Source organism: Meles meles, chromosome 1 (genome assembly GCF_922984935.1).
Source record: "Meles meles chromosome 1, mMelMel3.1 paternal haplotype, whole genome shotgun sequence".
NCBI classification, from domain to species: Eukaryota; Metazoa; Chordata; class Mammalia; order Carnivora; family Mustelidae; genus Meles; species Meles meles.
This window is the reverse complement of record NC_060066.1, coordinates 8,566,366-8,588,848: the sequence shown is the minus strand read 5'-3', so window position 1 is coordinate 8,588,848 and position 22,483 is coordinate 8,566,366. Positions and strand designations below refer to the sequence as shown.

The 22,483-nt window shown below is 50.7% G+C and overlaps 1 protein-coding gene across 2 annotated transcripts in view; it reads right to left on the bottom strand.

The window, feature by feature from the left end:
* Window positions 1-4,651, bottom strand: part of ST3GAL1 (ST3 beta-galactoside alpha-2,3-sialyltransferase 1) — a 90,610-nt gene extending 85,959 nt beyond the window's left edge. For both annotated transcript variants that reach the window (XM_046007795.1, XM_046007798.1), the window contains exon 1: window positions 4,325-4,651. The gene's annotated coding sequence lies outside the window, so the exon portion shown is untranslated. The remainder of the gene's footprint in view (window positions 1-4,324) is intronic.
* Between the last annotated feature and the right edge of the window lie 17,832 nt (window positions 4,652-22,483).

Sequence of the window (22,483 nt, the reverse complement as noted above, 5' to 3'; positions counted from 1 at the left end):
AGCATCCAGAGAAAATGACCCACCGACACTTCAGCCCCAGCCGCGGAGGTGCAAGGCTTGCTGAGCTCACACAGTTAGATGCTGTCTTGTGCCTGAAAACTTGGGCGCTGTCCCCACACACGCTGCCTGCCATGCCTTTAACCCCATCTTCTGAGACAGCCATTTAAATCTGAGATCAAGCATAAGGACAAGGACTAGAGATAAAGCACCGAATTTTATTTTTCTGCAGAAAAGAATATGGGTGTGGGGAAGGGGAAACAGAGAGGGCTCACCTAGTTGGGAGCTTAGGAGACCAGGGAGCGTTCCAGGTCAGCTCTGTCACCCGGTGTCCCATGATTTTCTCTCTGGGCCTCAGTATTGTTTTCATTAATATGAAAGATTGAATGAAATGATTTCTATGAAAATTTTCAGCTCTTGGAGTGGGAATAAGATTGGTCCTAGTGAGGGCACCAAGGCTCCTCCTGGCCACCCCCATCACTGGGAGTCTCCACAAACATCACCTCAGCTCTGCTGATGTTCAGAACCCAGAGTCTGAAACTTCTGGGCCAACTCAATGTCCAGTGCTGAGAATTGCCGGTGAATGACTTCGCTGATTGGGCGTGGGCTCTGGAGTCTGGAGCACTCTCTGTAAGGGAAGGGAGGAGGCCCCGCACGGATGGCCCTGTTTCTGTGACACCAGGAATGTCTAGAAGTTTCTGAGGATGGAGCTGGAGCAAAAGCAAGCAGGGTGCAGGCTGTCTTCATGAAGAAAGGCTTTAAAGGCCCCAAGGCCATGTCAGCAGAACTGTACGCCTCTCATTTTGCAGAAAGTGAAACTGAGACCAGAGCCTGGAACAGTGTGGGTGCCAAGTTACAAAGCAATTGAGCACTGGCCCTAGGGGACTAGAGTGGGCTTCCTCTGGGGCCCAAGGCTGGCCTTGTGTGCCCAAATTAGAGGAGGGAGCTCTCAGATCCTTGGGTCTGCAAGGGGGGTATGAAGTTTCCACACATGCTCCACAACTGAACAAAGTGCCTGTGAAACTTATTCCAGAATTTTCTATGACTGGGCCAAGAAGCTACTCCAGTGGCCAGTGGTGTCCGTCCTTGGTGCATATAGGATTTACTGGGAAGCAGGATAAGGAGATGAGTGGTAGATTTTTTTTCTTTTCTTTCTTTCTTTTTTTTTTTTTTTCACTTTGGTTGCTTTACATGGTGTGGGAGGGATCCTGGGGAGAGGGTTAGGGTTTAGCTCCCGTAAGACAATAAGCCCTGTCCAAATATAACTCCTCTGAGTCAGCAGCCTACCACAAAGCAAGGGACTCAAGCAAGGTGAACTGACCGGGTGATTCAAAGAAGCCCCTTCCTGGGGGTTGGGGATGGAGGGCTGCTGAGAGCTTGCTTCCAGAAGATATCCTAGCCTGGGGGGCTGCTTGGTGCAGAGGGCCACAGAGACCCACCTGGCACAAAGCCACACAGACCCCTGCAGCTCCAGGACTCAAAAGGATCCCTCAAGGCCAGACCCACAGATGGATCCACCCCACCATACTCAGGGACCAAAGGCTCCAGATAGATCTAATTCTGTGGAGGTCCCCAAATTCAGCAGGGTGCTGGTAAACCCAGCTGGGGGAATGGCCAGTCTGTGCCTCCAAGTGGGAACCCATCCCTGTGGTCAGCGAGAAGGCAGGTCAGAAGTCAGCCTCCGCTGCTGAGGCAGAGCCTGGAGCAACAGAATCCACGCCCCCAGAGGGCCCTCAGCCCTCACTGCTGGCAACACTTCCTGTTTCCATTCTCAGGGCAGCATTCAAGAGGCACTCTGCGGCCTGCCAACCCAGTAAGGTGAGGGCAAAAGCCTGCTTCTGTTCAGGCCCTTACCCTGTCCCAGGGGTAAAGCCTGGATGGCAAATGTGGGACTAGGAGAAGGCAGAGGCGGCACATTTCCAGACTCGTGGGGTTGTCCAAAGACAGAGGAGGGAGCCCCCTACTCATTCTGTTATTTATTTATTCAGCAAAAACGAATTCTCTGTAAGATGAGATTCCCCTTCCCAGATTTGAAGTCAAAGGTCACACGGACAGGCACATGGAGTGTGAATGTCTAAACGTGCACATCCCTACGTGCACACACATTCACACAATTACATGTAACACTGTGTGCCACACATCTGGAAGGTAACAATAAGGACTCCGTTTTACAGACATGGAAACTGTGATTCAGAGAGTTCGAGTCTCCTGCGGGAACACCAGAGAGGGAGATGGTGAGAGACCGGGATCTGGGCAAGGGCGGGGGAGACTGGAATGGTGAACTCTGGTGGGTATTTTTAGCCCACCACGGGATTTCAGAACATGGCCATGCCATGGTGTCTGCGGCAGGAGGGGAAGGTGCAGGAAGGGATCTTGAGGGAGCCCAGAAAACCCTGCCTCTGAGGCCCCCTCCCCACCTCTGAGCCAAGCGGCAGTTTCCAAAATAGCCGGCAGGGGGCAGTGCACCTTTCCTTTTGCGAAAGTCCCGGGCGCCCTAAAGCAGCTCCCGGGCAAGACCACCAGGCGACTCCGCCCTCAGCTTCTAAGAAAGCCCAGCTTTGAACCCGGCGCACAGTAGGTGCTCAAGGCACGTCTAGAAACCCGAAGGGCTGGATTAGGTGGATGAACATGAATTCCGTAGAGGAAATAGGGAGGACAAGGAGAGAAGGGGCCGTGCGGTCCCTGCCAGCGCATTTCAGCCGCAGGCCTTTGCCAACAGCCTTTCCCTACTGTGTGTCAGGCGCGGTGGCGACGACTCCTGGACAACCTAATTCCCTGCGAGTCTCGTTCTCCCCGCACTCCCCACTCCCCGCCCCAACACACACACTCGGCCTCAGAGCAGGGGTGGGCGCTCGCTGTCTCCCTGGGGGACCATCTCAGCCCAAATCTGCGGGGCCTGCGAGGAGGGTGAGTCAGAGGAGGCGAGGAGTCCCCGGAGGTGGGCACGTGAAAGCCAGGGGGATGCCTGAGGCGGCCCGCGGCAAGGGGGTCACTGCCCTCAGAGACGAGGCTGCCTCCGGCTGCGGGACACGCAGAGCCCGCGAGACGCAGTGACCCGCCCAGCCCCCACCACCCACTCACTTCTGGGCGCGCATGTGTCCACCCGCCGAGCGCCCCCCCCCCCAAGCCCCGTGAGTGGCCCGCGCTGGCCGGGACCTACGGGCGGCAGCGGTTGGGACTCCCGGCCCCTGCCGCCGCGCAGAACCCAGACTCTGCAGACGCCCTTCCCCAGACACTGGCCTCGGGGCAAGGAGAAGGCAGACCGGGCGCAGTCTCAACCCCCATCTCAAGTTCAGCCGCACTTCCTCCCGCAAGGTCACGCTCAAACACACTCAACGCTGGGCAAAAGGAGGAGCTCAAAGTTGCGCCACGGTCCCGATTCCGAATCTAGCGGTGGCCCCATCCGGGCGCTCTGCCCCAGAGTAGCGGCCGCTCGCCCCCGCGCTCTCGCAAAGAGCGGCCCCGGCCCCGCGCGGGTCACACAACCGAGAAACGCAGACAAGTTGCTAACTTTTGTCAGATTATTCGCTGCAGCTGCGGCGCCTAACGGGGTTGGGGCGGACTCAAGAGTTTCGAGTTGCCACCAGCACCACCCCCGCCCCGCTGCCCTGCGCCCACCCAACCCCTCCCTGCCCAGCGCGCCACGTCCAGCTACCGCGCCAACTTCTCCACTGTCTCCCGAGCAACGTGGGCCGGCGGCGTCCCCGGGGGCGATGGCCACCTCCCGGATGTGCTCCTGCTCGCAGCGGATTTGGAGGCTGGATCGCAACACCGTCCCGCCGCCGCTGGACCGGATCACCCGCAGCCTCCTCGCGCCCCCGCGCCCCTCGATCCCACTCCGAAGCGCCGGAGCGAGCCGCCCAGAAGGGACTCATCCCAGCCGCGGCCCCTCTGCCCGCTTCGCCCTCTGGCGGCCCCGACCCGGGAGATTCCAGCCTGGCGCCGTGTCACTAGGGCCACCCCGGGGACTGCTGCCCCGGACCCGGCGCACGCTCCCCGCTGAGGTCCCAGCAGCTCTTCTAATAACGGCTGACGATCCCGGAGCCCAGTCTCCTCCTGGACCTCCTCCCTCTCCCAAAGACCCCAGTGACGCCGTGGCTGGGAAGGGGTCTCCCTGCGTCTGTCTTCCTCCTGGCGCCGGGGGTCTTCAGTCCCACTTCAGTCCCACTGTCACACCCTCCTAGACTCCTCCCGACCACTTCTGTTCCCGGCTCCGGGCAATCACCCCTCCACTCAGAGAACACACTCGAAACTGCCCGAGCCCCAACTCCGGCGGACGCAGCCCCCAACGCACCCCGGCAGCGCTGGGCTCGGCGCGCTCACTCACCGCAGCTGGAGACACGCTGGAGTTTCCGCGGCTTTGGGGATGAGGGGCTCCGAGGAGAATAAGGGGGGGTGTCCCGAACACTCGCCCCCCTTCCAGCTCACAGCTCTCCGTCCTCCTCTCCCTCCCCGTCCTCCTCTTCCTCCTCCCTCTGGTCTTTGTCTTTGCAAAGTGTCGAAACTGTCTGGCATAGTGGAGCTCCGCCGGCAGAGGCTGGAGCCGGGGAGCGGGGAGGCGGGGTGAGGATGGGAGCGGTCTCGGGAACACCTTCCCCCGGGTGTAACGGGAGGGGTGGGCGGGCGGCCGGGGAGGGGCCGCTACCCTGGCCGGCCGGGGCCGGGAGCGGGGCGCGCCGGAGCGGGGCGGGCGCCTCGGCGGCGCGCGGCCCTCCCCTTCCTCCGCCCAGCGCCCGCCCCCCGGGCCCGCGCTCCCCCCGCGCCCCCTCCGCCCGCTCTCGGCTCGGCTTTCCGCTTGCTCTGGGCTTCCTGCGAGCTCCGGAGCCACGTGGACCGCAGCGGGCTAGCGGAGGCCAGGCTGGGGAGACGCCGGAGGCGGCGCGGGGACAGGATTGCCGCCCAGAGAGGGCTCTGCAGGGACAGCTCCGCCACTCTCCGCGCCGAGGCCGCCGCCCACAGGCTGGCGAGACCAGGGAAGAACCGCTGGGGGACCTGTGGGGTCAGCCCCGGGGAGGAGGCGACGGGCGCCCACCGAGAGGACGTGGCGGTGCCCCCGAAGAGCCCGAGATGGGCGCGCGCCGTAGCAAGAAGAGGCCGATCCCCCGCTGGCGACCGGGCAAAGCCGCCGACTTCCTCTAAGGGCGCGGGACTCGAGGTGGGATTCGAGGAGGGGAGGAGCGCGGCGGGGCTGCGGCCCGGGTAAGGGCCGAGCCCTGGCCGGGTTCCGAGTCGCAGAGCGGCCCCCGCCCTGGCTCGCCTGCCCGCCGCGGGTTTTTCCTCCTAGATGCGGAGGCTGCAGGGCCGCGGTCCAGAGGAGGGCGAGCGCCAGGCAGCGGGATTCCAGGCAGGGCCAGACCCAGGGAGGCCTGGGGCTGGGGTTCCTGAGACCGGACCCCTCTTCTGGCTCAAGTTTGGGGCTCAGGTTTGCCCTTTCTCCTTTACAGGGAAGTGGGGGCATTGGAGACATCTTGCTCAATGGCAGAATGCCAGGCTTAGAGATTAAATGCTGGACACAAGGTTTAAGAGGCATTTAAAAAAATGCTGCTGTACAGCTGTTATCCCTTCACAGGGATTGTACCACTTTTACAAATTTTTTTGAGCAGTGCTAAGAGGAAAGAGGCACAGTGTGGCCTCAGGGACACTTAATTCTTCCAGCTTCCATTGCTTTCCTTGGAGAGGTCAGTCTTTTGCGGTGGAAGGGGGATAGCTCCCAAGCCCATCGTTCTTCAGAGGGACGCCTTAGTGTGTGCTTCAGACTAGGGCCAGCTGGAATGGCACTTTCTGCCTCTGATCCTGCCTTGCTTTCGTTGGATGTGTGATCTTAAGACTAGTTTAGGTAGCCCTGTGCCTCAGTTTCTTCTTCTGTGAAAACGGGCCTAATAATTGTCTAGCCCATAAGGTTGTTGTAATAATCAAGTGAACATACATGCTGAACCTTAAAACTATGCCAGTCATATAATAAGTATTGAATGAAAGCTAGCTGTTTCGATGGTGGGCCTCCTGCCTGCGCCTCCACTCCTGGGCAGGGAGGTTGCCTGCCCCAGAGAATAGGTAAAGGTTGGTCCAGGAGAGCTTTTGGCCTTGGGGAAGGAAACAGGAGCTCTTCAGAGCAGAGAGAAGTAGAAAGGAGCAGATTGAAAAAGAGGGGGAGGAGAGAGGGAGGAATTCACCACTAGGAAATTAACTACTTAGTAGTTAGGACTGTACCATCATATCATAGCGGAGTCTGGAGAAAAGACCAGATTGGGCAAGTAAGTAGCCCCGATCAACCAGCTGTTTTTCCACTTGCAGCCAAGAACCAAAGTCAGCACTTAATTTCAGCCCCCGGTCCTTGGCAGTTCCCCTCGGTGACTCCACAGTGACATGGGAATTCCTAATTAAATGACTCTGTGGTGAAGCATGCATAAATCATCACCGTATCTGTAAAGATGAACATCCCAGGCTCTGATGGGGTAACCTGGCAAGGCTTTTTTTCTGGCCCACATCCTTTCTGTTGTAATATAGTTCTTAGGAAGTAGGAGAGAAAGCCCCCCCCCCCCCCCCCCCGTTTACTCTAGGGTTGTGGTAGGCCATGGGGACAGCGCCTCCAAGGCCCCTGGACCTTTCCGGGAGCCCACATCCAGGATTGTGTGTCACAGCATTCCCCGTTGTCACCCTGAGTGTGTCTCCTGACATGCCCTGCCCAGGAACAGCCGTCCTAGTCATTGCTGGGAGTGTCTGCACAGTGAGTGCCCCCAGGGAGCCCCGACATTGATTTAATGCTCACACACACCCTCCTCCACGTACTCTGAGCAACTGCAAATCTCTCAGTAATAATGGCCAAGGAAATTGATCTCGTCCTCCCCCACCCCCACCCCCTTTCTTCATGCATCCAATGGAAGGATCCTAATGGGCCCTGATGCCATCTGGGTGATTAGGCAGAAAGGGGCCACCTGACTCGTCAGCGGTTAAGTTCAGAGCTGCTGTGTACTTGGTGGCTTGTTTGGGGGCAGTGTTTTCCTTACCATGGTTTTGGGGCCCCACTTTTCTTAGATAAAAGGAGTAACAGAGAGATGTACTGAGGGAAGCTGAAAGGAGAAAGACAGCCAGTCTTTCTGGTTTCCAGAGCTTTCTAGCTCTGGCTCTGTAGCTCGCCTTCTCTCCCTCATCTTTCTCCCCTTCCTCTTGCCCTATCTCTGCTCTGTTCTCTCCCTGCCCACAGTCATTCTCTGTTAAGCCCTGGGGTCTGCCCTACCATTTTTCTGGTGGTTGTAGCCGCAGCCCTTCTAAGTCCTGATGACTGTCAGAACACTCCTCCCGGCTTCATGTCCCACTGTTCATTTATTTTGAGTTTTAGTCTTTCCAGGAGAGGGGTCTGATTGGCAGGGCTCACGGGGTCATGGGTCATCAACAATCCCAACCATGAACAGGCTGCCCAGGGAGCATGTGCCCATCTCAAGAGTAAGCATGTGGAAGGAGTGCTGTACATTTTACATCATAGGGAATGCAGGACGCAGGACCCTTCCACCCCTGGGAATCTTGGGGGCATTTGAGCCAGCAGAACAGACAGACAATCACACTCTACACTAACGTATATTATACGCCACATCCAGGCTAAGGCAGCTGATTAATCTTGTCCAATCATGACCACCCTCACCTCTGCGCCAGAATTCAGCTCAGGAAGACGTAGATTTAATCCCTGTTTGGATCAACAAGATAAAGAGAGAAATATACTGTGTCTTCTAGGAAAGGAGTCCTCTTGAGTCCTGGGAATCTTCTCTTTACTTCCAAGCGTACATGAACATGAAAGTATTTTTAACTCAGTAACTCAGTTCCTCTGGAAGACATCTTGTGCTGATGAGGGGAGCCAAATCAAAGCTTAGTAGATCCAGAGCCCTGATCACACCATACCTGAAGCATACTTCTAGACTTTCTGTTGTATGAATCAGTGCAGTTCTTTTGTTTAAGCCACTTTGGGTCATGGTCCTGTTACTTCCTGCCAGATGCTTGATAACTGATACAAAGGATCTGACTATAGCCAGATTCATTTTTCCTGAAGCCACAAGGCATTCCCAAGCTCAAAATCCTTAAAACTTCAATGGCTCTTTATTGGCTGAGGAATGCAAATCCAAACTTCTGAGACTAGCAGTGAAGGTCCTCCTTGATGTGGTCCCACTGTAGGTTTCTTATTCGTGTCCTCCCAGTATTTCTCTTTTTGAGCCCTCTGTAGCAGACATGATTCAGTGCAGGAGCTCTGATTAAATGACATTTGTTATGTCCTTGAAATCAACGTGGATCTCCATCTTGCTGGGCCCCTGAAGATTTCACTAACAGCCATCATGGGGTTCCCCAGCCCCTGCAGTATATAAAGATCTGGGGGTCTCATGCAAGGTCTGGTGTCTCTGCTTCCTAGTTGTCCTCACTATGTCAGCTGAGCCTCTACTGTTCTGGACTATGGGACCCATAGAGGATCCTGGCTCCTAAATATATTTGTCTCTGGGTTCAGTCTTCTTGGATGTGATCATTTCCTAGCACTGCAATAACAAATTACTACAAACTGGGGGACCCAAAATAGCAGAAATGCATTTGCTCACAGTTTAGGAGGCCAGATGTCTGAAATCAAGGTGCCACCAGACTTGGCTCTTTCTGGGAGCTCAGATAGAGAGAAATCTCTGAGAGAGAATCGTGCCTCTCTCCCAGCTTCTGGTGGCTCCTGGCAGTCCTTGGCCTTCTTTGGCTTGTAGATGATCTCGTTGATATCTGGCTCCCTCTTCACATGGCTGCACGTGTGTGTGTGTGTGTGTGTGTGTTTGTGTGTGTGTGTGTGTGTGTGTTTCTGTCTGTCTGTCTGCTCCTGTGGTGAGGACAGCAGTCATTGGATACTTCGGGCCCACCCTAATCCACCAGACACTGTGCTAAGTGTTGGGGACGTGGAGGTGGACACAACATAGTCCCCAGCCTCCAGGAGCCAACGATCTGGTTGTAAATCTTATCTTGGGGGCCTCGAGATGAGTAGATCTCTGAACCTACCTTCTAGAATCTTAGAAGTTTATAGAGAGGCTTTAATGAGGTTCAGTGATAGACACTGCCCGGGTGGTCTCAGCAACACCTGGCCCTCTGAAGGCTGTGCCCCGGAAAAGAGCTCCCATTATGGGAACAGGGTGTGGTTGAGGCAGGCTGTACATTCCGAGGACAAGGGAGGGGGTGAAGATCCTCCACCTGCCCTGAGCCAGCTCTCCTTTCAGCTGGCAGTCACGTCCCCTGGATGACTTCCTCCACCCGGGGGTAGCTCCTGGGGACAGGTGTCCTGAGATCTCAGTGAACTAGGGCGTATGCGGTGTGCGGAACACATAAGCTCCTCCAGTTCACCCACAGCCTTGCAAACCAGGCGGGGTGCTCTGGGCTTTATCTGGAGAGCCCTTGGCATCTCAGAGACTTCAGGTTTGGAAAGAGGCGCTGGGGACACAGTGACGTCAGCATGCCGGCCAGACCACTCGGGCAGCCTTGTCCAGACTGGAGGCAAAGTTCCAATAATCCAGGTGTCCGGCCTCTGACCTGAGAAGGTGCAAAAGCCTGGGCAGAGGCAGATGAGTTTCAGAGGAGGGAAAACAAGCAGAACACGCCCACGACAGGTCAGGGGCCACGAGAGGACAGGAACACGTCCATCTCTGCATTGGCGACAAATCCGGCAGGGACAGGTACACTCTCCCGACATCCATCCCCTACTTCTTTCCTGCAACAGAGTTACATAGTTAGCACACACACACGGAGGGACACAGGACATCTGGGGAGATGACAGCCATCTTTCATGGCAAGACCAGCATACGTGGGATAGGGCTAAAAGCTAGAAAAACCCCTGGTCCCTGAAGGCAATGCTGAGGAATGGATTCAGTGCTGGCAACATCTTCTTCCCTCGGATCCCTCGGTCTGTGAAAGGAAAACACACAGCAATCCCGGCCCTATTTCTTGAAAGTACTATAGTGAGATTTGTGGATGGGGGATGGCAGCCATCTCCAAAACACGGCACCTCAGGGAGGAGAAAGGAGTACTTTTTCCACCTGTCACATTTCCGTGTTTGTGGGACCTTCCTTTGCCGTTTGTTATGCTTACCAATCCTGCAAAAGTCGTCCCCCAAACCAGAGGCATGAAATGGTAAAACATTGCACGTGATCTTAGGGTTGGGGGGGTCAGGAGTTTGGATGGAACCCCACAGGGTGGGCTAGTCTCTGCCCCACGTGTCTGGGAAGCTAAGGTTAACTGGAATGTCTGAGGCCGTTAGATTCACAAGCAACAGGTGGTGATGGAAACCAGGTATGAATGGGAGATCACCTGGGGACATTGAGGAAAATGAAGAGGGACAAGGTCGGAGCCCTGAGGATGGGGTGGTTGTCAGTAAATGGTTATGGAATAAGTGATTCATTCAAGAACATATCCATATAGATAGCCCCCCAGGTCAGTGGCTTTTCCTTCTGACCCCAAGCAGGAGAAGGATCACAGCTAAGGGAGTCTCCAGTTACTTCCTGGAGCCAGAAAAGGAGTCCTTCGAGTCTCCTCAAACTTCAGTGTGCACAAGGATGCCTCCAGGAGGCTTATTCTAAACAAAGAGTCTTGCATCCCACTCACAGTGATTTGAAATTCCCTAGACCTGCGGCGGGGCCCAGGACTCTGACTTTTTAAACAAATTCCTTTTGTAATAATGGCCACAGGGGCTGGGTGGACAGCACTCAACCCACGACATCCCAACAGGGCTGCGGACAAAGCGTTTTTGATAAGATGTTCAGGCCCCAAGTGTCAGCTCTGCTACTTTGTAACCATCTGACTTTGGACACTTTCCTTTTTCTGATGACTTTCTTATCTATACCATTAGGAGGTTTTTTTTTTTTTAAGATTTTATTTATTTATTTGACAGAAATCACAAGTAGGCAGAGAGGCAGGCAGAGAGAGAGGGAAGCAGGCTCCCTGCTGAGCAGAGAGCCGGACGCAGGGCTCGATCCCAGGACCCTGGGATCATGACCTGAGCCAAAGGCAGAGGCTTAACCCACTGAGCCACTGGAGCAATGTTTTCAATTTGTGCTCTGTCGGACCCAAGGGGATTGCACATTGGGTATCCACCTTCATTAATCCATTTAGCAAATATTTATTGACTGGCTGGATACTGGGAATAATTTAGTATCCATGATTAATTATCATTACGGTAGTTATTTCCAAAGAGAAGCACAAGACGGGCTAAAAGAGGGAGCCAACAAAGATGACTTAAGTTGTGCGTGCCCTTCCACTTGGGTGTCCATTTGGACAAACTGTTGTCAGGATGGAAACTATCGGCTTAGATAATCTTAAGTGTCTTCGTAACCAGAAACCTTTTGTTCCATGATGTTTTTCAAAGAATTTATTTCTGAGTAAAGTCGAAACAAGCAGAATGCAATTACTGTATTTGAAATATGTCAAGGACCCCAAGGTTAACACTTTCATTCTTGAAAAGAAATTGAGGGCTCTTGAGGGATTGAAAAGGGTCTGTATCATGGTTTTCTGATATTTAAGAACCAGCACATTTACCTGGGAAATTGAAGGAAAGAAGAGACAGCGAAACTGAAAGTCAGCCCTGTGTGCGTGATGGAGGAAACAGCAAAGCAGGGAAGGTAGGACAGGGGCTCCAGCCGGACTGATGATTTGCACTTTCTGAGCCTTCTAGTTTTTGTCTGCAGAATGGGCAGATGGTACCTGCCTCCAGAGTTGCTTTAAGGAGAAAGATTATATATAAAAATTATTAGTTCAGTGCCAGATACTTAGTAAGCATTCAATAAGTGATGGTCATTATTAATTTACGTATCTTTCTTATGCATATTATACTTGTCAACATTCCTGCAAATGTTTTATAGATGAGAATGGAAAAGTACACAGTGTGGGAGTTGCCAAATACCAGGGCTTTGCCAGGCCAACAGCATCTCTGGGGGAAGAAAGGCTTATAATTCCCTCTTTTCTAAATTACATGCCCCTGGAGCTGGCCTTACAATTTTGAATTTGCCTGCACATCCTCCCCTCCCCCCACCAAGGAGAGCAAGTTACTTTTGCTCAGTAAAAACCAAGCCTATATCCAAATTTGAGGTAGTGGGGTTTCCATATTTAAAAAGAATAACGATGACAACCTTACACACTGTTGAGAAATTGCAAAGAAGCCCTGAAATAATTTCTTTGTATTTTTCTGGAGTCGAATAGGCTAACTTGCCTTAATACTAAACCAGCAAGCATCTTTTTTTTTTTTTAAGATTTTATTTATTTATTTGACAGACAGAGATCACAAGTAGGTGGAGAGGCAGGCAGAGAGAGGAAGGGAAGCAGGCTCCCTGCTGAGCAGAGAGCCCGATGTGGGGCTCGATCCCAGGACCCTGGGATCATGACCTAAGCCGAAGGCAGCGGCTTAATCCACTGAGCCACCCAGGCGCCCCTAAACCAGCAAGCATCTTTTTGTTCTCTTCTCTCTTGATCATTAAAACCATAGGGAGACTGCACCCAGGTGGGGGTCCCTCTAACACTTACCGGTTTGTGGAGAGCAGCTGCACTTCTGAGCTTGGGTGAAACATGGGGCTGCAGCTTCCTTTTGTCTAAAATGAGAATAATGACAGACTACCCCCTAGGCTGTTAGAAAACTTAAATAAGGTAGCTTTTAGACAGCCACGCACATAGTAAGTGCACAGTAAGCTAACTGTCACTATTTTCACGTGTATTGATGTACTAGACATTTTGGTGTTTGGTTGTATATGTTGAACTGCAAACTCATCAAATATAAATTAATGTTAGTTTCTTGCATTTAATGATCCGCATGTAATGATTCTGGAGGCAGCTGAATCGACCTTGATGTTGTGTTGGGACCTATGGCCTCAGTTTCCAGAGATGCGACATCTGCTATGGATTTGGGGTGTCAATTTGGCAAAATCCCGTCAGGCATTGGGACGCGTTAGGACTGTAGTCTATAACCAGACACGGGTGAAGGCAGAATTCCATCAGGTGGTAAAACAGCTGGCTGGCGAAGAATCCTGTTGTCTGGGGAAGAATTTGGAATTTCACCTATGCAAACCAGGCGGGAGTGTTTATAGCGGTTAGGATTGGGTTCCATGGCAGAAAACACCACGTCACAGTGGCTTAATCGGGTAGAAGTTAATCTTTCCTTTTTCTCAGTCCTGGGACACAAGGTTAACCTGGCATTCTACAGTGTCAGAGACCTAGGTTCCATCCATCTGGTTCCACAGTAGGGCACACCATCCAGCCCCAAAGGACTTCCTAGTCCAGGTTGGCTGCTCCAGCTCTGGACATCAAATCTGTATTCCAGTCATTCAGAGGGAGATAAGAACAGGCCCTTCACCTTTAAGGACATCTTCCTACAGATAGTCCAGAGCACTTCCACTCAGCTCATTCCCCAGGCCACTCCCAGCTGCCTACCTGCAAGGGACACTGGGAAATGTAGTCCTTAATTCTGGGAATGCATGCTGTGGGAAATGGATGTTTGGGGACAATTAGCAGTCCCTGAAGAAGGTTAGAAGGGGTTAGAGCACTCAATCCAGATGCAGGGGCAAGAGCGCAGAAACGAATCCCAGGTGCACAGTGTGGACTTGGAATAGCTTGTTGCTATAGTAACTAGAAAAAGCCTGAAGGTGCCAACTGTCATGACAAAAAAAAAAAAAAAAAATTGTCCTTGTCCCTCAGACCCTGTGTTCTGGCCAGAAATCTGATCGATAAGTTCGTAAGTTTAGGTCGGTCCTTCCTTGTGATGTTGAAACAACTTGTTTATTCTGCTAGCGCTGACCATTTTCCACCCTGGCAAGGGTTTGGAACATATTATACAGAGTGAAGAGAAAGGAAATCCCAGAAGTAATGTCTGTGGGGAAATGAGCATATGTTTGGTATTTGAAGTCTGTGGTATAATAAAAAGAAAAAGAAAATGTTTTGATACATTGGAGTCCAATTAGCCTGATAATGCCATTTTAAAATATAACTGAGCAGTGGTGTAATTTAGACTTGTAAATTTCCATTGAAAAGTTTTTTAAAAATTAGAAAGTATACCATGTTTGATTGTTTAGAAGAATTGGAGAGCCTTCAAACTTAGTTATAAGTTGAATGATAACTTCATTATGTGTTTTCAATACTTAGGCAGGCATTTGTCACATCGGTTTAAACAGTGGAAGGGATTTAATGAATGGAGCTCTTACCTGGCCCAGTCCTTTGAAGTTAGTTAGGGTTCTTCCAACACTGAACAAGAGACTCCTTGAACGTAGTTGTTAAAATATAGTCCATGTTGAAAGAGATTGTAGGTTGACGTCAAAGACCTAAGGAAAAAAATTTTTTATTAATTTTTTTAAAGTTTTTTTGTTTAAGTAATTTCTACCCAATTTGGGGCTGGAACTCGTGACCTTAAGATCAAGAGCAGCCAACTCTTCTGACTGAGTCAGCTAGGCATGCCCAAAATGGACTTTTGAATGATTTTCATATTAAAACATTTTTCAATGTACAAATGTCTCATAACAATAATAATATAATAATAATAAACAACACAATGCCAACTTGAACTTTTTCCTGTTTTATTTATTCATATACAAAATAGGAAGGCTCTGGGGACAAGTTCCTTTTTTTTCTTCTTTTTGTAGCAGAACACTTTTTTGTTTATTGCTTCACACTAAGTCTTCTGTGGAACCCCCTGTCGCCCTGTGTCCTGAGAAATGCCTCTCCCGCATTCCAAGTAGTTCTCAGAGACTTCCAGCCATGAGACCCTCCCCGTCCTCAGTTACAGGTGGCAGGCGTCACACACTAAGCTTGTCATGCATGCCACTTCCCTGAAGACACTGTTCCTTACTTCTTTCCACCTAGAGCACGGAACATTACCTTCCTGCCTCTTGTTTTTCAGCATAGCGGTCAAAAGCATTGATTTGGAAACCAAATTTCATGTGTGTTCACATTGTGGCTCAGGGGCTACCTAGCTCTGAATCTCAGTTTTCTGAGCTAGAAAATCGGCATTAAAATAGTGTCCACTTTCGTATTTAGTATTGTTCTAAAGCTTAAGTATGTTAACAACGTAAAGCTCTTGGACAGGCAGATGGTAGGTGCTCAATATAGGTTTATGATTATTGTTAGTTGTTGAGCCTTCCTTTAATTTATGTAGAGTGAACCCACGTTTTTCCATTGAATTCCTTTTGCCCTCCTTACTTTTTCACTGTGGAACTGTTTCTGTTACTTGCAAGCAATATTTTCTGGTGGAGACAACCCTGGTAGAAAAAAAAATGATATCCTCAGTGCAGGGGAAGGGGAGCTCTTGGACCTCCCTTACCTGCCACAGCAGCTTAACATCCCCTCCGTGGATCAGCTTGAGACCCACCAGATCCAGTCACATCAAGGGCTCCTCTGTCTAGGTGCTCTGATATTTTTTCTTCTGGCTACACCTGCAGTCCTGGCCCTAAGATTTATGTGTTAAGTAATGACCTCAAAGTCTGGACAAATATGCAAATGTATTTGTGATGTTCCCAAGAATCTCTTCTTGTTAAGACAAAGGAGTAAACTTATAATTTTATAATATATTCGGGAAGGGTCAATTGAAAAAGGAAGGAGAAAGGAGGAGGAGAAAGAGGGGGAGAGGAAAAGAAGAGGGGAGAGATAAAGGAGGAGGAGGAGGAGAAGAACACTGTCAGCAGCAACATCTCGGGGCTCCCCGGACATCCCGTTGGCCCACTCAATGTGTTCTTCTGTGATCCCCCCTCATGCGCAGGATAGAAGTGACGCCACGTCAGCAGGGCTCGGAGACCTCCCTGGACTGCCTTTGGCCGCCTCCCCATCCTAAATCCTGCTCCCTCTCTCCTCATTGCAGTTTATTTCCTAAGTACCAAACTCCCATTGCATCCTGCCTATTCTATGCGCTCTCACGCCTCCAGAGTTGACTGTTGGGCTTCAAGCCTCAGATGGCGTACCGTCATCCCTGAAACAGCCCCTGGCTTTCCCAGGCATGTTCGTTCTTTCTTTCTTTCTTTCTTTTTTTTTTTTTTTTGTTAAAGATTTTATTTATTTATTTGAGAGAGAGAGAGAGAGAATGAGAGAGAGAGAGAGAGAGAGAAAGAGCATGAGAAGGGGGAGGGTCAGAGGGAGAAGCAGACTCCCTGCCAAACAGGGAGTCCAATGCAGAACTCAGTCCCCGGGACTCCAGGATCATGACCCTGGCCGAAGGCAGTCACTTAACCAACTCAGCCACCCAGGTGCCCCAATGGAATGTTCTTGAATCCCTTCTCCTCATGCCCCTTGCACCTCACACATAATCTCCCTTTTGCACTCAGCAGATGTGACTATCTTGCAGGCAGGGTGCATGTCACCCCATCACTTTGTGCTCACCCCGCCTTGTCCCTGACCCAGAGCTGGTGATTGGAACGTTACTAAGCACAGTCTCCCCTAGACCACGCTATCCTTCTCTGACGCGCCCTTCCCTGTGCCTAGCTGTGAGGGCATAATCCCAGCTGGAATTTGGTTGTTGGCAGGGAGCATGAGTTCCATTTCTGCATTTTTCTTTAAACAATGCACAATGAGGGCAGAGACTGTCTTCCTTCCCCCTGCTAGGTCTCCAGTGCTTAACATGAGAGCTTAAGAAGATATATGTGTTAAATAAAACAACAAACCCATCCACGTATCTACCTGCAGATCTCTCGGTCCAAGACTACCATGTCCTTAAATGAAGTGATCTCGCCCGAACCGACGGACTGTCACATTCTGGTCGCCCCACCATGAGAGGCTGTCTGAGCCTCCCCCAGAAGCAGACATGCGTTACTTGGAATCTGTAGATGTCAGGGTTTGGTGTCAAAATGAGACAATTCTGATACCCATGAGCAATGAATCTGGTCCTGGAACCAAGACGGAAAGAAAACATGTCAGTGCCGCTCTCTGGGGACAGTGTGACAACGTCAAAATAAACCCAGAGCAAATGCTACTAGCTTGGACTGAAGGGAAATGTTTGGACTTCCATAGACATAAGACACATACCCCCAGGTAGGGGGAGGGTGCCCGCGTGTATAGCTCCCTTCCACATTCCCCTGTCTGCCCCCCCACCGCCCCGTCCCTGCACCCTGCCAATGTCTCAGCCTGACCTCCTTCAAACCTACAGAGGAAGTCAAAGTCTCTGGGTTTCTCCCATTGCCATTCTTCTGGGAAGGTGACAAAAGAAATCTTACCTTGTTTATTTTATGCAATAGTTTAAGACAATTGGAAGTGTTTTACAGTAGGTCACATGACAGGTAACATCTCGGAAAAGGTTTTAAAAAGCCAAACCAAGCCTTCACCTAGCCCCAGTTTCTGGGAAAACTGCAGGGGCCACGTGCACAGCCATGTTGGGCACCCACTGTGTGCCAGATCCACGGTGATCCAGCAGACAGAGAAACAGACATGGGAGCTTGAATCCAAATGTGTTCTGGTCCTTAGGAGACCCTGGTTCACTGCATGAACAACAGTCCACCCCTCCCACAGCCACCTAGGCCACTGGGCAGCTGCCATCCTTTAAATCAGGAGCCATCGAGCATGCAGAAGGACACCCATTTGATCATCTGTAAGTTGCCAGGAAAAGCACCCACCCATCAAGATGTGATGTGGTCACATATTGAGCCCTGAAGCTTAGGTCTCTGCGGTCGTCCTTTGTCCCTGGAACAGGATTCGACAGCTCATTCTGCAACCATGTGCAAGTTACTCAACCTCTCTGAGCCTTCCCTTTCTCATCTGCAAAATACAGGGAACTCATCACCACCTCACAGACCTCTTGTGAGGATTAACTGTGGCATAATTTATACAAATCATAAGACCATTTATATAAGATCTCAAGACCACCCCTGACCCGCAATGGTGCTGGATTCACATTAGCCCCCAGGTTCTGTTTAGAAAACAGAGGCTCAGAACTAGATGAGACCTTTATTAATTCAAATCTTTCATTTTATTGTTAAACAAACTGTGGCCCAGAGAAACTCACTAACTTCTTAAGAGTCCTGCTTACAAGGTCACGGATAGTCCTTAGTTGACTTGTATGTTTACTAAGCACGTAAATAATACTGCCAATGTAAAGGACACCATGCTAGGTATTCGATAAGTATCAGTACCCTTAATATTTGCAGAAACCCTATGACATAGGAATCATCGTCATCTGCACTTTCCAGAAGAGGAACCAAAATGTTCAGTGACTTGTCCAGTGACAAGCTTGTAACTAATGGAAGAGGGATGCCAAGCCTGGCAGTCGATCATGGCCTGCCATCAAAGCTGTGCACTGAACCACTGTGGCACTGTTGCCAATTGCTGGAGTGCTCTTGATGCTTCTTTAATGCCCACCTCCAGTCAGGGGCACCTCCTCTCTCCCTCGCTCTGTCATGCTCTGCCTCCTTCTTCCTCCCTTCCTCCTGCCTTTTAGCTATCCTAATTAATAATAATGAGACAGAAATTACTTTCTCTTAGAATCCCACTGAGCAAAGGCTGAGGAAGCAAAAGCTTCCTTGTTATTACTTTACCAGAGAGAAGAATTCTAAAGAAGTTGGAGAGAGGAGGGGGAAGCAGTGGGGAGGGAGGGGAGGGTGTGATACCCAGGCACTCCACATGGCATTGTTCTACCTCAGGGACTGTCCCTAAGAGGCACAGCAACTTCTGCACCAGGGAGCAGACTGTTGGGGGGGAAGGGGAGGGAGGGAGGGAGAGGGAAGGAAACAGGTTCTCAGCTCCTACTTCCAATCCATCTGAGGTCTGGCTTCCTGGGTCTCTGGCCATGAATGCGGGTCATGTTCAGGGTTCCAGGAATCACATTTCAGGAGCAACAGAGACCACCCCCCCTGCCACCTTGTGGGGGACACTTGTTATGGTGGGAGGGGCTGGAGCCCTGCAGTGTGGGGTGGGAAAGGGGTCCAAGGTCAAGTTTGGGCCCCTGGGGGATGGAGGCTGTGAGGAGCTGCGGTCAGTGCTGGAGTGCGGGCTGACAGATGCGCTTGCCCAGCGGAGCTGTTGAATCCTCTCAACAAGGTCCAGATCTAGCCAGGGGCTCCCAGTCTACCATATTCCCTCGTTCCTATTTTATCCTTAGTCTAATTGTCTCTGTAATTTGTGGCAGGTCTCTCCCTATTGCTTTTCCATTTATTAAATGGAATATTAGGAAGATCAGATCAGCTAATGAACAGGAAAGGCCCACATCCAAGATCGCACAGTGGGCGGATGGCAGAGCCCAAAGAAATATCCAGCTTCTGCAATGACATGGGGGTACTTTTCAAGCAACACTCTGGAGGGAGAAACTCTTAACCATTTCCAAGCCCGCCATGGAGAGAGAGCCAAATGCATCCTTCTCGGAGTCCTCTGTGAATGGCTTCCCCGCTCCGCCCCCACATCAGAGTCACCCAATACAAACTCACAGAGAGCCAAACTCGCAGGGAGTCAAGAAAGTGCGCTCTCGAAAGAAGTTGCTGTGGCTGATATCAAAGAGGTTACTGCCTATGTTCTCCTCTAGTATTCTGATGGACTCCTGTCTCACGTTGAGGTCTTTTATCCATTTCGAGTTTATCTTTGTGCACGGTGTAAGAGAATGGTCGAGTTTCATTCTTCTACATATCGCTGTCCAGTTTTCCCAGCACCATTTATTGAAGAGACTGTCTTTTTTCCATTGACTATTTTTTCCTGTTTTGTCAAAGATTATTTCACCATAGAGTTGCGGGTCCATATCTGGGCTCTCCACTCTGTTCCACTGGTCTATGTGTCTGTTTTTATGCCAGTACCACGCTGTCTTGGTGATCACAGCTTTGTAGTAAAGTTTGAAATCGGGTAACGTGATGCCGCCAGTTTTGTTTTTGTTTTTCAACATTTCCTTACAATTCGGGGTCTCTTCTGATTCCATACAAATTTTAGGATTATTTGCTCCAGCTCTTTGAAAAATACCGGTGGAATTTTGATCGGAATGGCATTAAAAGTATACATTGCTCTAGGCAGTATAGACATTTTAACAATGTTTATTCTTCCAATCCAAGAGCATGGAACGGTCTTCCATCTTTTTGTGTCTTCTTCAATTTCTTTCATGAGTGTTCTGTAGTTCCTCGAGTACAGGTCCTTTACCTCTTTGCTTAGGTTTATTCCCAGAGATCTTATGGTTCTTGGTGCTATAGTAAATGGAATCGATTCTCTAATTTGCCTTTCTGTATTTTCACTGTTAGTGTATAAGAAAGCCACTGATTTCTGTACATTGACTTTGTATCCTGCCACATTACTGAATTGCTGTATGAGTTCTAGTAGTTTGGGGGTGGAGTCTTTGGGGTTTTCCATATAAAGAATCATGTCATCTGCGAAGGGAGAGAGTTTGACTTCAACGGACGAATGGATAAGGAAGATGTGGTCCATATACACAATGGAGTATTATGCCTCCATCAGAAAGGATGAATACCCAACTTTTGTAGCAACATGGACGGGACTAGAAGAGATTATGCTGAGCGAAATAAGTCAAGCAGAGAGAGTCAAGTATCATATGGTTTCACTTATTTGTGGAGCATAACAAAGAACATGGAGGACATGGGGAGATGGAGAGGAGAAGGGAGTTGAGGGAAATTGGAAGGAGAGATGAACCATGAGAGACTATGGACTCTGAAAAACAACCTGAGGGTTTTGAAGGGGCGGGGGGTGGGAGGTTGGGGGAACCAGGTGGTGGGTAATAGGGAGGGCACGTACTGCATGGAGCACTGAGTGTGGTGCAAAAACAATGAACACTGTTATGCTGAAAATAAACAAATAAAAAAAAAAAAGAGAAAGAAAGTGCACTCTCCCCGGCTTCTCAGTCATCAAAATGGGGCTTTATTCCCAATTTATAAACAATGCCCCTGCCTCACGATGGTATCCGTAGCTGTCAAATGCTCCCATCTTTACCTGATCGTGACACACACAGGTCAATGAGGCATAAAAGGTGTCAGGTAATCTTGATAAAACACGAGATAAAAATAATGATATTGGTTAAGCTCTCTTTGGTACCAGAAGCTGGGCTAGGTGCTGTCTATCCAGTGGTATGGTTAATACATATTATGTGCCTCTGCCTTTCTGGGCACTGCTCAGTGCAGGGAAATGTGTGCCATTTGTTCTGTCCCTGCAGCAGCCTTGGGAGATGGGGACTGGTGTGAATTATCTCTGTTTCACAGATGAGATGAAGGAGGCTCAGAGAAGTTAAGTAACTCACCCCGTCACACAGCTGGTGACAGGGGATTGAGATAACTGTTCGCGCCTCTGACTCTGCTAGAATTCATGCTGTACGCGTCTACGTGCTATTAGTTAAGACTCAGTGAGTCAGCTTGGGCCCCCTCCCGCACCGGGTTGCCAAACTGCCGTCTTGCCCCTATGACAGAGTGAAGACTCTTTGTGAAATGTGCTACCCAGATGAGTTCCCCAAACCCACCGACCCCTTCCCACCCTCCGCCCCTCTGCTGGTGCCAAGGAAATTGCCGTGCAAACTCTGATCAACGTTCCAGTTCTATGACCTTGAACAAGACCCCTTCCCCTTGGGACTTCTGTGTCCTCATCTGCAGACTGAGGGGAAGAAACTCTTTCCTCATAGGGTCTCAGGAAGCCCGCTCAGCACTGTGTGGGAAATACGCCCGTGCCAGGAACCGAGAGGAGTCTCGCTAATGCCCACTTTTGTCCCTTCCGCCTGCTGAACTTCTGAGCCAGAGCTGAGATTAGTTTGCAACAGGAACCAGGCGCCTCTCAGTGGACGTGTCCCTCCCGCACTTTGCACAAGCCTGGGGAGTGAGCACACTGTGTCATATTTATCAGGGTCAGTGTCCTTCCTCCTCCTCCGGGGTCATATGAGGGGGATGCTTCTGGGTTCACCTCTTTGTCGCTGCCCCGGCGCCGCTCACGGTCTCTGACAAGCACGGACGCTTGGTGGACGACCACCCTGCCAGATAAACGAGTGAACAATGCAATACTGCGTTTTGGGGCGCACGACACACGTGCAATAATGATGTGACGACCTGGGATTTGTCTTGGTGAGACTTGCGTGTGCCTGGCTGGATCTCCGGGGGCGGGGAGGCGGCGAGCTGTCAGGGATGATCTTTTAGCTTTCCCGGGCTCAGCTCTGTTCAGCCAGCACTAACACCCACAATGAACCCTCGGCGGGAACAGGCAAAGGCCTGATGGTCATGAGGAGCGCACGGCTCTGCCCTCATTTCTGGGCTTGTCATGCCTGTTCTTCCAAAGCCATGCACAAATTAGCCACTCGAGAAGCATTTTTAATGAATACACCTTTGTCTGTGTCCTTTGCCCAGGCTCACAACACAGGAGAAAAAGGAAGCAGACAGGCACCAAGAGAAAAGAAATTTGGGGTGTTTACCTTCTATATCCACCCCCCACGTGTGCACATGTGTTATATTCTCCAAGTTTAAGAGGAAGCCATCTCAAATAGCATGGAAAGAGCAGGCAGGCCCCTCCTTCCAGCGGGGTTTAAAATAGTTTGATGACTGCTTAGCCCGGGGTTTGCAATGGAACATTTCCCAGA